The sequence below is a fragment of the Bicyclus anynana genome, chromosome 15, assembly GCF_947172395.1.
Source record: "Bicyclus anynana chromosome 15, ilBicAnyn1.1, whole genome shotgun sequence".
NCBI classification, from domain to species: Eukaryota; Metazoa; Arthropoda; class Insecta; order Lepidoptera; family Nymphalidae; genus Bicyclus; species Bicyclus anynana.
In genome coordinates, this window is record NC_069097.1 from 13,166,248 (window position 1) to 13,184,835 (window position 18,588).

General features: G+C 38.7%; 1 long non-coding RNA gene across 1 annotated transcript in view; it reads left to right on the plus strand.

Moving 5' to 3' along the window:
• The window catches only part of LOC128198794 (uncharacterized), a 144,867-nt gene extending 126,279 nt beyond the window's left edge, over positions 1-18,588 (plus strand). Inside the window, exon 5 of the long non-coding RNA XR_008251496.1 lies at positions 17,317-18,588. This is a non-coding gene — a long non-coding RNA (uncharacterized LOC128198794). The remainder of the gene's footprint in view (positions 1-17,316) is intronic.

Sequence of the window (18,588 nt, forward strand, 5' to 3'; positions counted from 1 at the left end):
GAGGAAGATCATGCTGGTTCTTAGTCCATTTCACGTTATGACTATTGACCAACAGCAAGAATCTAAACGACGCAGTCAAACTGCGATGTAATGGCACAAACTTTTATAGACATTTCTTGATATTAGTTCCGATGCCGACGGTCAACGTACTGTGATTGTCATAAAACTAGAAATACAAGAGAAATACTATAAAATATACATATTCTCTACGACCTGCCTGCGTCCAACGTCGTTTTATAATGTGCTGTAAAGTTTAAAGAAACCATAATTTTTGAAAATGACAAAACCATTCCCGCAAGTGTGGGAATGTTTTTTATTTATTTATTTAAATTATTATTTCAGTGTTAAATTTAATTATAAATGCATAAAATTGATCGTAAATATAATTTTATGATATTAATTCTTTAATTTATGTAGGTATTATAAGTCTAGGAAAATAAGTAATGACTACATTTAGCTAGTTCAGTGATCTCTAAAAAAGACTCTGAAGTTTAAAAGATTATGCAAATTTAGCCACGAGTACACTTATTTGTCTTATCAAAATATTATGTGAATAATATTTTAATGGTTCTAATGAAATGCTTCGGATCCCATGGACTTCATTTTGAACCAACCCATCTATACTTTCCAAGCTCAAAGTTAAAACAAGGCTCTCTACCAGATGGTAGAGGTATGCTTCAATCGTATTCAAGACTACTTAGAACACATCGTCAGGAAAGACAGAGATTATCTGAAAAATTAGTTGTTACTGGCAAAATGGAGGACGCATCTGAGTCCATTGCGTCGCGATTTACGGTACTTTCCAAACGCAAATGTTGTTATTCCATGAGCAAAAACTTCCAAGATTAAATTTCCCAGGTCACGTGAAGACTACGAATAACGAAGGAGGAATTTGTTGATATTTTATACATAATTTTGTCTACAATCTAATGAAGGATGCTTAAATTACAGCTAAGACTAGGCAAATAATCAAATTCTTTCTTATTCGTACCATCATGTACGTGTGGACTGAGCTGCCTTACCTTACCTTATCAGCCGATAGACGTCCACAGCTGGACATAGGCATCTTGCGTGGACCTCCAATCACAACGATCTCGAGCCGCCAGCATCCAGCGGTTCCCTGCAACTCGCTTGATATCCTCGGTCCACCTAGTGGGGGGTCGCCCAACACTGCGCTTTCCGGTGTGGGCTCGCCATTCCAGCACCTTGGGACCACAACGTCCATCGGCTCTTCGAACTATGTGACTGAGCTGCAGTGAGACGTTAAAAATGGTAGTGATAGTAAAAAAAAACCAAAACTCATGGTCACCGTAGTAAAGACTGTAACACATCGGGCGGACGGGACACAATCAGCATGTAAATGACGCTCTCACCGGCCGGCGCAAACGTCGAATATTGATCGGCGCATTATGATAATGTGCATTTTAAATGTTACCGACTACGAGTGGTGGACGCACGGCGCGAGGCGTGCAGTGTGCTGATGTCTTTACATTTTCATCGTCATCATTTTTGAACTATCATCACAATGGACGTCCACAGTAGAATATTATATACATTAATGATGGCCCTGAGCCGCCTAACTATTTTTTTTTTATTCTTTACAAGTTAGCGCTTGACTACCTCACCACTTGATGTGATGATGCAGTCTAAGATGGAAGCGGGCTAACTTGTTAGGAGGAGGATGAAAATCCACACCCCTTTCGGTTTCTACACGCAATCGTACCGGAACGCTAAATCGCTTAGCGGTACGTTTTTGCCGGTAGGGTGGTAACTAGCCACGGCCGAAGCTTCCCACCAGCCAGACCTGGAACCTGGACCTTCCATCTTGTAAATCTTTTGCACAAATAAGGGGCCCCTGTATTCCTGGGGCCCCGTATCATTGATACAGCTGATACGGTAGCTACGCCCCTGACAGTTACGGTTAATGCGATCTTCGGTTCAAATCTCACTACCCAATCGGTTTACTCGCACCATGCTGCTCTAATTTGAGTTGGCGGGCACAGCATAATAATCACAGAACATACGAGACACGTATACACATAATTATATCAAATTCGGGTTGAATTAGCAAGTGCTAGTGATCATTTACACGTGCGGCAGCTGCTACCGACCGCGACGATTGCAGTCGGCGACGCCGTCGCCTGTCGCAGAGACGTCGCCGACTGCAGTCAGCGACATCTCGGCGAGAGACAACGGGAGTCGACTGCGAAACTGAAATGTGGAAAAATGACTTAATTTCAAATTTTGGCTGGTGGGAGGCTTTGGCCGTGGCTAGTTACCACCCTACCGACAAAGACGTACCGCTAAGCGATTTAGCGTTCCGGTACGATGTCGCGCAGAAACCGAAAGGGGAGTGGATTTTCGTCCTCCTCCTAACAAGTTAGCCCGCTTCCATCTTAGGTTGCATCATCACTTACCACCAGGTGAGATTGTAATCAAGGGCTAACTTGTAAAGAATAAAAAAAACATAATAATTCAAGACATAATTGTGCATATGTGCGTTCAGCGGTGTAGCTAAATTCGGATTTTGCGGTGATTTTTAGGGACGTAATCTATCTATAGCATAAAATTATCATTGGACCAAGTTAAATGAAAGCTTGCAAAAAACATAGAGTCGTATATAGGACCTCCATTTTGAAGGTCGGTTAATAAACACAACAAAAATAACAACAAAGTTTTTCAAAATTTGTTTGTAATAATTTTATATAAAATATTTAGGTGCGTAGTAGTCTACTTTATAGCATTGTAATCTGTGGTTTCCGAAGCTGGTGTCATAGGTAGTTATAATTTTTATTTATATTATGATATCATATATTATGATAATATGATTATGTACTATGATGATTATCTACTACGATGTTGTTTGTAAGCCCTCAATAAAAAATGAAAAAAAATGAAAAAACTGCACTATGTTGTAATGCGCGTTCACCTTTACCCAGTTGGTACGCAGCACCATTATTTAGGCGTCAATGTCTATCAAGTATCGGTCAACGATGAAAATACAATATTTATAACGCAGTAGGCGCATCCAATTATTTACAACGATTAACTTTTATAATAATTACCAGTTTTCGAACGCATCTGCGGGTAGTATTTTTTTAAAGAACTAAATGCGACATTGTTTGTACAATACAAGCGGTCACGCGCGGTTTCGTCTGTGCTTTTTGATCCATTCTTTTGTATTCTTTCGTCAAAATCTAAATTTCCGAAATTCAATCAATCATTGTTGACTGCCTCCTTGGTGCTGTGGTCAGTTAGTTTGGATACGGATGTCTAAAGTTCGAGTCATGTTTAGACCAACTAACAAACAAGTTTTGACGCCGTCCTTGACGCAGTGGTATGCGCGGTGGATTTACTTGACGGAGGTCCTGGGCTCAATCCCCGGCTGGGTCGATTGAGGTTTTCTTAATTGGTCCAGGTACCGACAAAGACGTACCGCCAAGCTATTTAGAGTTCCGCTACGTTGTCGTGTAGAAACCGAAAGGGGTGTGGATTTTCATCCTCCTCCTAACAAGCTTCCATCATAAATTGCATCATCACTTACCATCAGGTGAGATTGTAGTCAAGGGCTAACTTGTAGGAAAAAAAATCTAATAATCCCTAAAATAATGATTTTTAGATCCTGTTTGATGGAGAAATAAATAAATAATAAAATAATATGAAAATAATAAATGATTGGTGCGCATCTTTTTCCTTCCACCTTGCCAGTAACGACTCTTTTTTCCAGATAGACTATACAATATATTCCAGATAGAATAAATACAGTATTATTTTCCACATCGTTTATACTAAATAGTGTAATAAAAATTTCCGAATAACATAAATATTATAAATACGATCATTGTATTGTAAATACCTAATTATTATTAATTGTGGTAACGGTAACACCTTTCATAGTTTACTTGTTGATATAATACCTAATTTATTTATTCATACCAAGTATGAACATAAAGTTTTATGACTAAATAAAGTAAAGGTGGTCGCACACTGCTGTAAGGGCTTCGCAACTGCGTCTATTTAAAATGCCTTCCACAATAAGTTTAATAAGCAACCTATTTGCAATGTGTCAATGTGATTTTTTTCCATCATTTATATTTTATCCCAAATAAATAACAGATTAGGGTATATCATAAGCCGGATCTCATAATAAAAGTATTTTCGTTATAATATAATATGTATTTTTGTCTTCATGAGAAATCTCGTGGCGAGTTTTTTAGGCCTAATTGGCAATATCTGTCAGAGAGCCTATTTGAATCTATAAATAATGTATTCAAGTTGTAAGCTGACTCCTTAACCGGAGGATCTTCAATCAAAGTTCACCTTCTCTTCTACATTTTAATTCCATATTCACAATACAACAATTGTTGACTTTCAATATGAAAACCTGATAATATTTGTCGTACGTGTTAAAGGAACTATTTTATAAATAAGTAATTAAATCAGTAAACCAATTTCCAAAATTCCTTTGCTTAATTGCACATAATCCATCTCTGTTTTGTTTTTTTTTCTCTCCTCTTTTTTTATACGGCAAAGGCAAAAGTATTTCACCGTACAGCCGTAAATTATTTAATTTCAAAAAAAAAATCCGACAATATTGTTTACGTAACTTTACAAAGTTTGTAAGTTGATAAGTCACAAACTAGTTACACTCACACGTACATTTGACGTCAACTCCGTCCAGTGATACCATAAACACGATTTCAAATATGCCATTTCATTCCATTTTTAGAATACGATTTGCGGAGAAAAAATCGCATCTCAAAGCGCGACAAACTGCACGACCAAATGTGCAAACGATTGATCTTGACGAGTTCCTATTGCCCATAAGGGGTTTTTATAGAGCCGGATACACTCGCGATTGATCGGTCGTCGAAAAAACGCTATAACAGTTTATTTGCAAATGTAAAGAAAATAAATAAAAGAAAAAGAAGAAGAAAAGGAAATAATTGCATTTTATTACATTGCATCCTATCTCTAACCGACTGTCTATAGCAGCAAAGAGGATGGGTGTACAGCTAAGTGCATTGTTAACACATTAATCATCATCATATCAGCCGATGGACGTCCACTGCAGGACATAGGCCTTTTGCAGGGACTTCCAAATATCACGATCTTGAGCCGCCTACATCCAGCGAATCCTTGCAACTCGCTTGATGTCGTCAGATGGTGGGTGGTCGACCAACACTGCACTTTCTAGTGCGAGGTCACCATTCCAACACATTGGGACCCCAACGTCCATCGGCTCTTCCAACTATTGCCACTTCAGCTTCGCGACTTGTTGAGCTATGTCGGTGACTTTGCTTCCTCTGCGGATCTCTTCATTTCTGAATCGATCAAGAAGAGATACTCCTTCATCGCCCGCTGCGTGACTCTAACCATTTTTATGAGGCTCATAGTTAGCGACCAAGTCTCTGAACCATAGGTCATCACTGGCAACACGCACTATTCGAAGACTTTTGACTTGAAGCACTGAGGAATTTCGGACGAAAAGATGTCGAGAAGTTTCCCGAATGTAGCCCAGCCGGCGATTCACCTCTTTCTCGTAATTGGATAAAACATTTGAAACATTTAGATTTCATCAGATAAGATGATCAAGCCACAATGAAAGAGCGAAAGAAAAAAACGGGAAGTCAACATGAAGAAATGCGAAGAGGTGCTCAAGAAATGGCAGAAATCCGTAGGAATTCTTTTCGTCCTTGATTGAAAAAAAAGCAACATAGAACGGCTACAGAACTAACGAAGTTGTCATACTCGATCATTCCTTTTCATCAGCCATGATATATCATGAATTCCCTTTCATCAGACAAGATGCATCATGAGAAACAGAGAAAATGTAAATCTAAAATACATTGTATAAAGCTAGACTAACGCAAGTCACAGATGCATTCTCAGTGTGCGAGCCTCTATATGCTAGGTTTCCTAGACATGCGTATCGGCGCATTAGCATACAATGGGACAGCGTGACGGCGGGCAACTGTCCGGGTCTGTCAATCCCCGCTACTGGGTTTGAATACTGTCATTACTTCTCTATCGTGATCGGTACGACCGACCTGACCAACTGATGGTCTAGACATGCTCTCTCCTTGTATTTAGGATAGGGGATTTGGAGCTTAGACCTACAACGCTTCTCCAACACGGAATGGCTAAATTATAACAACTGAGTCCGAGACACAAGTAAGCAACACCACAAATTTACCAAAAAAGCAGATAGACCTAAACATTCCTTTCCAATAGACATAATCATCACCCTATAAAACGTTTAAAAAAAGCTAGACCAACGCAAGTGACATTACCGATGAATTCACTCAGTGTGCGAGCCTCTATATGCTAGGTTTCCTAGACATGCGTATCGGCGCATTAGCATACAATGGGGCGGCGTGACGGCGGGCAACTGTCCGGGTCTGTCAATCCCCGCTACTGGGTTTGAATACTGTCATTACGTCTCTATCGCGATCGGTGAGACCACTGGCGCGCGGGCTAATCGATTTGAATAGATTTACCGTGGGCTGCAATCTGGATGGACTTGATTTCATACGCCAGTATACTATTATAGGTAAAACTATAGGAAATATCGCGGATTGAAATTGTTGGCGCGTGCCAGTTTGAAATACCTTTGTTTGTTTAGTTGTAGTTAGTAGTTCCAATATTCTGTAACCGATTGAGTTGAATTTTTCTTTAACTGACTGCATTTTTGAGTAAGTATTCTCTGTTAAAACAGCAGTTGTTGAAACCGGCGTTGCCAAAATTCTCTACCAGATTTTTCGTCTCCCTGTAACCGGCGTAATGTCGCCGGACGAACATTGCGTTTAGGTCGATATTTGCGCTTTCCGGTGTGGAGCCAATCCAGCACCTTGGAATCCCAAATTTCTGCTCTTGGAACATTTTCATTAACACCTAAGGCTGGTTTTAGAGTCACGCTGACAAGACGCTGACTGTCGGCGCTGACAAACGAAATGTATGAGCTCCTAGGGAGCGTTTTAGAATAACACGTAGCTATCAGCGCGTGCGGTGTTCGGCGCGCTACGCGCTGAGCTGACAGCGTCCGGTCAGCGTAACTCTAAAACCAGCCTAATACATAAAATGTCCTCAATATATTATTGACATCGACATTAAATAACACGTTTCTCAAACGGCTAAGGAAAACATTATGAAGAAAACTGCATACCAACCTGAGAGTTTTCTTGCCGATCCGCATTGGGCCACCTTTGTCGACTAACCCCTTTCATACTGAGAGGAGACTCGTGCCCAACAGTGAGCCGAATATGGCTTGTTAATGATGATGATGATTATGAACGAAATATAATGTACCTACGGTCCATAGACTCTGATCACTGTCAATCGCTCGGCTCACAGATTAGACGGAAGATTATGTTCAAACTTGTAAAATAATTGCTTCCCGCCTATTCCACTTTTGTGCGCTGGTTTTATGAAACCTAACTGCAGTCTATACATGTCACTGATTCTTGGTAAACCCATAGAATTGAGAGAAATATGTTTGCACTAAAAATAGTGGAGTCGTTAGCTCACAACAGGTACGAAGTGACCTGTTTCATAATATTTGCGGCGGGTGTTTGCTGACGGAGCCGGAAAACAGGACGACGACCTTGTCGAGCCTTCGGTGTGACCGACAGGCTGTCGCGCGGTGTCTCCTACAAGCGACAGCGATTATAAAATCAAAGGAGATGGGACCATCTCTCATGGACATTTCAAGTCCACTCTTGTCATCATCATTATCAAACAATATTCGGCACATTGCTGAACTCGAATCTCCTCTCAGAATGAGAGGGGTTTGGCCAATAGTCCACCACGCTGGCCCTGCATACCAGAGAATTAAGAAAATTCTCTGGTATGCAGGTTTCCTCACGATGTTTTCCTTCACCGTTTGAGACACGTGATATTTAATTTCTTAAAATGCACACAACTGAAAAGTTGGAGGTGCATGTCCCGGACCGGATTCGAACCCACACCCTCCGGAATCGGAAGCAGAGGTTATATCCACTGGGCTTTCACGGCTCACCACTCTTGTACCCCGTATCATTAAAATTTAAAAAATACAAGCATTTTATTACAATCTTAATCAATTAAATTCGTAAATTTGTATAACCAAAAATAGTTTTAAAAAAATATTTTCTTTTATTTTCACCAGGGTACAATGACTGATCCTGGGCTCCATACAATTTTGGACCATCTCCTTAAAAAAAAAAGATTTTCTTCTCGGTTGATCTGAACTTGACTTTAATTATACCTAACCATTGTCTCATAATGTAATCTGACGTTTCAAAAGTGCTTGTAAATTAAGTTTTATTGAAATAAATGAATTTTAACTTTTAAAAAAAGACATAATTATAGCAAATTCATATATAAAGACATATTAGCGGACGCCCGCGACTTCGTCCGCATGGAAATAAATGGAAACTTTCAAGCCATACCATATTTCACCACTTTAGGGGTTGAATTAAAAAAAAATTGAATCATTGAAAAATTTATTTAATTTTTTTTATGAGTTTAACATTACAAAGACATTACGAAAAATAATTCGTCATTTTTACGGTTTCGTACCCAAAGGGTAAAAACGACCCTATTATTAAGACCGGCAAAGACGTGTCGTCAAACGATTTAGCGTTCCGGATGAAATAAATAAAAATGTTTTCAACGGTTATTAATCTCCGAATCATAGTAAACGCCATCTTAATTTTTAATTTAACTATTCGTCGCTATTCTCCGTAACTTGTCCCATGTCAGCAAAGCTGTGGACACAGCGCTGTGTACACGATCTGTTCTCACGCGCCGGTTCCGGCCGGATCCTACAGATTTACCCTTTGCGTTCTACATGACGAATGGGCTATTAAATGCACTCTTTTAGTGGACGCGATGTTATACTGTTGACACATACCACTTGATGAGAAGAATAATAGAGTTTTAATATGACCTCGTATCATATGACGCAGCGGGCGATGGAACGAGCTATGTAAGGAGTATCTCTGCGTGATCGAATCAGAAATGAGGAGATCCGCAGAAGAATCAAAGTCACCGACATAACTCAACGAGTCGCGAAGTTGAAGTGGCAATAGTTTGAAGAGCCGATGGACGTTGGGGTCCCAATGCTGAAATGGCAAGCCCGCACTAGAACGTGTATCTATCTGATACATGTATTAGGAAGTACGAGTATATGAGTAACTCAGGGCGTTCGGAAGTCCTTAGAACAGACTCAAGAACAACAGTGGACGTCCACCGATTGATAATCATGACGATTATGATGATGATGATGAGAATAAAGGTTTTTTAATAACTCGCAACACAGTAGGTGATGCTGATTCCACACAGGCATGCTGTCATTAGTATAGGCCTGTAACTCTTATATTTGACTATTATGGAGTTCCTTGTAAATCCTTATTATCATCATCATCATCATCATCATAATCATTATCATTATGCTAGACATAGGCATGTCCCAAGAACTTCCAAACGTCATGATTCACTCAAATCTAAATCGCTAAATCACTTGGCGGTTTGGACTTGAGTTACCATGACGTCACTTAAGTTTATGATACCAGGAATTCTTTTATAAGGCAAGGCATTGCCAACTGTACCATAGAATTGTAAAAAAAACCTGGATACTTTGGTTTGACATTCACTTAGGTCATTAAAAGTTTCTAAAATGCGGTTGTATTCAAGCTAACAGTACAGCAATTAGCTAAAGCCCTTACAAGGTGCTACAACGCCTGTTATTACTCTTTCATACAAGCTTTTATATGACTGTACGTTTATGGAGCGATATAATAGTATCACAATGTGGATAACCTTTGCTTTTTACGTGGTTCACTTTTTCACCCGTAACAAGTACCGTTTTTTCATGTTTTTTTTACGGAAAGTGCAATAATTGGAGGTAAAAAAGCCATCTAATGGTCAAACGGAAGTTTTGAAATAAATTTTTAGCTCACTATTATTAACACCTGACTTAAAAAGTTAAATTATCACCTTATTCCCGCCCGCAAATCGGCAATTGGCATTTTAGCTTGGTTTAAAGTCCTAAAAGGCAGAAGGTATACTTGGCCCTGCAGGGGGCCGTTTAAATAGGGAGATATTTTTTTATTCTTTACAAGGTAGCCCTTGACTACAATCTCACCTGATAGTAAGTGATGATACAATCTAAGATGGAAGCGGGCTAACTTGCTAGGAGGAGGATGAAAATCCACACCCCTTTGGTTTATACACGACGGAAACGCTAAATCGCTAGGTGCTAGGTCTTTGTTGTTAGAGTGGTAACTAGCCACGGCCAAAGCCTCCCATCAGCCAGACCGGGATCATTTAAAAAAATCTCAATCGACCCAGTCCCCCCCCCCCCCCCCCTTTTAATCACCGTCTTGTAAATCCACGGCGCATACCGCTGCGCCGCGGAGGCCGTCACAAATAATGATGAATCTCAAATCGGAATCCACATAGGCAAACCACAGGACTAACGAGGCATTTAGCTTAACATTATTAGATGAAACAATCTAACAACCTCATAATACGTATATGGCTGAAAAAGCCCAAGAGTTATAATGTGATGGCGCAGCAGGGGTCTGTATCGTGCGCCGGCGCAGCCAAGGTGTTTAATTGAGGATTAGGTTTCAGCATCTCCGTGAGAAAGCCGCCACTTAGACGCCTCGCTTCGAGGGAATTGTCGCTTTACGGGAGGCAACGATGTTTTATGGAACTTTGGCGGTTTCTCCTACACAATAATGACAAGAACCTGCAGCCATATGGAACGTCGAATCTCTTTCTATAATCGTAAACGCTTCGAAAATTAAAAAATGTATAGTAATGTTCGTTTTCGTCAGGTCTTGTGACCAAGTAATTGATCGGACTTTTCATTACAGTTTGACATACATTTTTTTAGTTTTCGAAGCGTTAGCGTTTGTAAATAGAGAATCGACTTGCCACATGGGTACAGGCCAAGTTACACATATTATTTTTTATTCAATGATAAGTTAGCCTGATATCTCACTGATAATAAGTGACGATGTAGCAGATGTAAGCGTACTTACTTGGATGTGTATTCTACTTATACCCTGACGGTTTCTACATGGCATCATATCGGAACGCTGAAACTCTTGGCGGTACGTCTTTGTCGGTAAAGTGGTAACTAGCCACGACCACTGCCTACCACCAGACCAGCCATACGCCTATTTAGAAGTATAAAATCCTAAACTGACCCGAGCTAGGAATCGAACCCAGGAACTCTCTGTTAAGATCCACAGCAATCCTAATAACTGCGCCAGAGAGGTCGTGAAAAATTGCCTTCTACAAACTTTATGTCATTCGTTATCGAAAGGTCAACCTATCAATGTGACATATTTCATTTCCCATACATTTTTGTTAGCGTTAGCGTTCATAGAAAGAGAAATGATGTGTAACTCGGCCACAGACCAACGAGTCCGGCGAATCAGACTAAACTTTCATTATTATAGGCCTATTTTAAAGACCCGCTACAGGGCCAGGTATGAGAATTTTTACTGAAACTTTGATTAAAATTGGAAAAGTTTAGTATTTAAAAAAAAACCGTGGTCAGATTAGTAATATACTGTCTACAATAACAGACTCTATGATTTGAATAAATCGAATAAATACATAGAATTTTAAATCCAATTTATTATTCTACACTTTCCAAACTGCGCTTCTACCGGTACGAGTGTAAATTAAAAATCAATAGCAAACGATTTGCAACTTTAATTAAAGTACCTTAAGGGTTATTTTATGCTGATAATATTATATTGATAGCCGTGTAAATCTCTTACTAAGGGTGGAGATCGCTGATTGCGCAGGCGCAGTGTTTCATCGTTGTACCATTACTGTCTGCGATGTCATAAAATGTTGCGGGATGTTGACAGTTTAAGATGTGAACATACTGTTAACACGCCACGCAACACCTTCTTGGAGCTCAGGAACAAAATATTTATTCATGAGCAAGATGGTCTCTCTTTAGGTTATGGAGTTTAGATCCACCATGCTATTCCACTTTAGGTTGAAGAAGCAGGTTGGCCGGTTTGTGTTTTACTCTATACTGATCATTAACTTTGTGATATTCTGGTGAATTTCAACAGGTCCATCAAAATCTTCATTTCCGTGGATTTTAAGTTAAAAAAATGTTTTTAATTATTTAGGTATTCTCGCTTAATATCTAGCAGATAACTGAGAAAAGTAACGAGATATAAAAAGTTGAAAAATTCGTGCCACGGCAATGAAACATGCGTTCACGGCAATGAAAGAGCTACTCCACGAGAATGATAGAATCAATCCACGGATAGATAAATCATTTATCCATTCATGGCAAGAACAAAATTACTAAATAAAGGAAATATGATTTAAAAAACCTTATCGGACTTTCGGGGGATAATTTGTACAGACACACCGAAGTGTAGAAGTGTAGAAAAATAATGATCATCAGAGAGTCAAACATAAGCTGGCCAACCTGCATTGGAACAGCGTGGTGGGTCTACACTCCACTTCTCTTCTCATAGATAAAGTAACAAATAGTCGCTTTCTCTGTATCTATATCTCTATATATGCTTAAATCTTTAAAACTACGCAATTTATTTTGATACGGTTTTTTAAATAGATAGAGTGGTTGAAGAGGGAGGTTTATATGTATAACTAGCGGCCCGCTCCGGCTTCGCACAGGTATCACACTAATATTTTAAAGGAGAAAGTTTGTGTGTTTGTATGTTTGTTCCTCTGATGATTTGGCTGATATTTGGAATGGAAATTGATTTCACTCTGGATTAACACAGGCTACTTTTCATCCCGGAAAAATTCATGTTTCCCGTGGGATTTGTGAAAAACTGTACCTAATAATTGAAAAGGGCCTATAACAATAGATGTGGAAGTTAGTAGGTAGATACTTGTCATATTACCTCACGCTTCTATCATGATAGCGATAACAATCTGCAAGCGTGGAGAGTGGTGTTGCTATCGATCCAGATTTAGTGATTTCCAGAACAATGGGCAGCATTGCGAAACTGTTGCATTGACTTGTCTATCATTGTCGGCGAGCAACACGCTTAAGAGAAGACTCTACGAATTTACAAACACTGGCCACTTAAATGCATGACTAGTATCTATTGTAGATAAGCAACACACTTACGAGAAGCTGTTTTTACAAGGTATTTGACCATTGATAATTGTACGAATTAAGGTCTGTCATTATTTTGACCCCTAAGGTAAGGCCCTTGTACTCTTTGATAAGGAATATACTAATTGTGTAATTTGCTCTCAATAAATAATATACCTACCTATAATTATTTTTAATATAAGGCACTCTTTGGCCATAAATATATGCACGAGTTATATGGTTGTTACCAAGCAACAACATTTTAATTATTGAATTGTTCACAGCTAAGATTCCGATTCCGAAAAGTCGGTACTTAGGAAGTTTCCGATTCGGACAATTCTACCGCTTACTTTCATTTGAAAGCTTTATATACCTAATACCTACCTTATTCATGAGCCTTAAGTACATACCTAATTAGTAACCTCTTTGTCTGGCTTTTTTAATCAAGTGCGATTCGAATTAATGAATAACCAACCAACTAAACTTTGGTTCCTAACCTCATCTCTGTAATATCCCCTTTGTACAAACTATGTGACCAGTAATAATAGCAACGACATCAAACTCGAAATGATGCTCGAATTGTTCTTAATTTAATTAAAGACGAGACGATAAAGTAGCAGAACAGAACACAAACGATAGCTTTGCATATTATACGCTTCATAAAGTTTATTTACAAGTAAACACAAATCGAATAAACATCATTAACTTTCTTGACGCATTACACAATCATTTCACATTTACTTAACGTATTCACATCGTCATTATGGACCTTTAGTACCATAACATTTCATAGATAAGAAACTAAATATCGGCCATTTCCTATGCCCTAAAGACAGTAATGGGTCTACGTCATCTGGACCCCGCCCACCGGCCGTAGGATCGGATTATACAATTTATTTTGACACCACAATACTCTCATAAAACTTTGACGTGGGCGTTTATTGGTATTCACATGATAAACCCGGTATATATTTCACGTTTGGTGTATAAGTGTCACTATTAAAAGTGTCATCGGCGTCGTAAAAGTGCCCATGCTTATGTATGCCTATTAATTTCAGACAACTTTGAAACGTAATACAATGTCATATCTGCCTACGTGTTTCTCAGTGGACATTACATTGTTATAGATGTTCCATTTTCGAAAGACTGGAGAATTTAATTGTAATTGATAGTACGTACAAGAACTGTTCAAGCACGTAGATTATGGTTGTTGCCAGGTTGTTTGTTGGTGTATTGTTTTTTTTTTATGCCCCAACCCCTTTAATTCAAGTTAATCAACAATTTAATATTGCTTGTTTCATTAAGAATATCCAATTGTTTCTTATATTTAAAGACACTAATAGGATAAGAATACTTATAAAAATCCATCACTCCCAAACTACTATATGAATTCAAATGAAGTTTGGCATGATTTGGGTTTATACTACGTAGAAGGTCTACGTAGAAGGTTTTGATATGTATTTTATTCAATATTGTAGGTATTTGTGTAATATTGTTTATGTATTAGGATGTAAATTATTTGTATGTATGTGTATTACTAATACTATGGTTATTTTTGTTTTACGCCACCTGCTGATGTCCTTAAGTTTTCCTAAACCGAAGGTTGCCTGGAAGAAATCGCTACTTAGCGATAAGGCCGCCTTTTGTATGCTGATCTCTTCCTAATTTGTTTTTTATTTCACTTGTTTTTGTCTTTGTGGTGTGCAAATAAAGTATATTTATCTTATTTATCTTAAGGTCATATAATACTTATTATTGCGAAAATACAAATTGAAGGTGGTGAAATAGGGGTTCGAAAGTGCCTGCTTTCGCGATCCTTTCGCATCCCAATAGGACGCAGGTGGCTCCGCTGGGTTTTAGCGGATATTTTGGTTCTCAGTGAGTCCCACATACTCGGCCGTAGAATGCTATGCCAGTTTTGCCTGCCAATCTTTATACGATCGGATGCGTAAAAGCATTTCCCAGCGATAAAAAAATGGTGAAATAGGGGGTTGAAAGTTTGTATGGAAAGTCCAACAACACCAACTTACAAACTCCGGGCTGCTCTGAGAACTTCATTAGCGAAATAAATGAAAAAAAAATGGAGAAATAAATACTCAATGTAAAACCCGAGCTAAGAGTCGTACCCAGGACTTCTTAATCCAAGCATTGATTAACTGGGCCAACGCGGCAGTTAATAAACACACCGCGATGCAAATCTGTGTTATGTATTTTGCACATTAATAAAACACAAGCATAGCATAATTCAACTGATCACAATCAAATAGGTACTGGACCTACCTGTTTGAGAGAACATTACCTCGCTCAAACACTCACTGCACTTCACTTGTAACTCTCGGAGTACTAAATAAGTATAGAAGATGCTTGGTTGTATGACACTTGATCATCATCGCCTTAAGAGCGCGCAGCGCGTCGGTACGATATGGGTAAAATTCGAAGCGCAAACGAGACGCCAAATTATGACTTTCACGTGAGTGAAAAGCACGGAACGGTTGACGCGCGACGCTAATTTTTTGAGCGCCAAAACCATTTTTACCTAATTGCAAGTAAATTAAACAACATAACGAAAAACAAAATGGCCATGTTCATGATATATACCTAATTTTCTATACAAAACAAAAATTTAAGAAAATAAGTTTGCTTTTCCTGAGATTGAAAGCAAAATGTGAGCAAAACATGTATTTTTCAAAAAAATAAACTATCGAAAAAAGTTTTACAAATTGTGTATTTTGAATAGTCATAACGAAGCTAACGCTTCGAAATATCATTTACCCAAATATCAGGCTCCTAACTTTTCCAGAATCTGAGATCCAGAACCATTTGTAACCACCAAATTACATATTGCACACTCTTAATATTATTTTTCTTAAATTTATGTTAAGAGTATTAGTTACTATTCCTTGAAATATACTCCTGTGTTAGGGTAAAGGCCTGCTCCAGTCCCGTCCCGCCTTCATTCACTTCTTCCCTGCTATTTGAGCAATGTCATCAGTCCAGCATTTTTGAGATCAACCAACTCTCCTTTTTCCTTGCGGACATAGCCATTTAGTGATTGTAAACCTGACGTCCCTCAAACGAGTAACATGTCCTGTCCATTGCTACTTTAGTTTTAAAGCATGTTCTAAGGCGCCTCAACTTGGACACATGAGCTAGTAGGTATTACGAGTAGGTACATACCGCTAGAGACCAAAGGTATTTTTGATGGGTAACCAATAAACGAGGCCGTTGCCAGCCAGTAGTTTGGGAGGGGGCAATTATGTTATGGTAGGGGGTATCAATTATAGGGTTATTTTTTATTCCATGACAAGTTAGACATTGACTGCAAACTATGATGTTATAAGTGATGATGCAGTTTAAGATGGAAGCGTGCTTAGGTACATGGAAAAGTATAAGTTTATACTAAACTATTATTGCCTTTGAACTTTGGTTGATTTGCATGTACTACTACTACTACAAATAAAACATCATCATCATCATCATATCAGCCGATGGACGTCCACTGCAGGACATAGGCCTTTTGTAGGGACTTCCAAACATCACGATACTGAGCCACCTGCATCCAGCGAATCCCTGCGACTCGCTTGATGTCGTCAGTCCACCTGGTGGGGGGTCGGCCAACACTGCGCTTACTAGTGCGGGGTCGCCATTCCAGCACTTTGGGACCCCAACGTCCATCGGCTCTTCGCACTATGTGCCCCGCCCATTGCCACTTCAGCTTCGCAACTCGTTGAGCTATGTCGGTGACTTTGGTTCTTCTGCGGATCTCCTCACAAATAAATACTATATACTAATACCCGATTCGGTTCACCGGTGTTGGTTCGGCTGAGAAGTGCCGACACTAAATTGTCGTTCTTTTAACACATTGTTCAAACTTATGCATTGATAGGTATTTATGGACCTATTTTGTAAATATGGTAAAGAGTACCTACTCAACTCTACGAAAGTTTTTTGTAACGTTTTATAGAAGTTAAGCTGATATACCTACCTCTTTAACTTATGTCCGTTTCTAGTACAAGAAAGAGGACAGTTTTAATCTTTTTTCTTTTATAAATATTATTATTTTGTTTTAAAACAATATTTAGCTGCCAAGTGTTTCAGTCTATTCTTATTACCTTATTCTTGTATTCTATGTTCTTACTCGAAGTTTAACATTTCTATAAACAAGCCGCTTATCCTGAGCACTGAGTAAGTGATATTATTGTCAACGAGCTTTATTGTTGCAGGGAGTGGTTCCATTGTGATGACACGTCACGGCGAGGAGTGGAGCTGGTCGAGCGTCAAAAGATTCTACTGCGAAATAGAAGAAAAGATTCCATTTACTGTTGTAAATTCTGTAAATACTGTAAATTCTCATGTGTTAAATGGATCATCATTGACAATCCATCTTCGGCTCACTGTTGAGCACGAGTCTCCTTTCCATTACGCTGGCCAAATGCGGATAGGCAGACTTCACACACGTAGAGAATTGAGAAATTTCTCATCGTTTAAGACACGTGATTTGTTAAATTGTATTCATACCACCGTATAATTTTATTTATGCTCAAAAAGCTAGAACCCCAAACCTAAAACCGACAAAGAAAAAAATATGAGTGGCGATCTGTCTGTGGTACTAACTACTAGCGACATCATGTGTTGTGTTTGATAACTCCTACTTATAGTCTCGTAAGCAGCGGTTACGCATATTGATAGTTTTGTGGATTATTTTATTTGACCCTTCGTTTGTTTACTTTAAAGTTATTTCATTTTATATTACTGTAACTGCAAAGTCTGCAAAATAACTATGGGTTGTTGCACCTACATCATGTCCATTATGTGGTACGGTATGAAAGACATAGAAGTGAAAACATGATGCTACCGGCTCCTTGTTTGGATAATAGTTATGTTAATAGTATAAAACTAATAAATAGTAATAAAAACGCTTTTATTTCATATTATATTCATGGAAACACATCTATCAAGTAAAAAAAACATACAGAAAGTATTTTTTACTTACTTTTTTACTTTACTTTTACTTACTTTACTTTTCACTTAACCTACAAAATCTAAAATATTAAATAAAACAAAATCCCCAAGTGCTGCACCAATATGACTTTTATTTATTAGTAGTAATTATCTGAGCCTTCAAAATGAAGCATGTTTCGATCTTGTTCAGGTCAGGCCCAAGCTTGTATGGGATCGTGTTCATCTCCTTTCCCAATAGGATAACTATTGGTATTTGGCAATGATCGTCGACGAGATTGAGCAATTTGGAACATAAAGAGCAATTAAATATTGGTTTAAAAATATCCGAATCTTTCAGAAATTGCTCAATATTGCTCCACTTCTCGATTATCTGCAACACGAGCAGAGAAGGAGAGTGTTGATCGATCAAGGAATTCCTTAACCCTACATCCAGTAGTCACAAGTCCTGGACTTTGCTTGGTGTTTTTCTCTCTACCACGCGATGGACCCGGCACCTGCACGGACGGAAGATATTCGTCTCATATAAGTGCTCG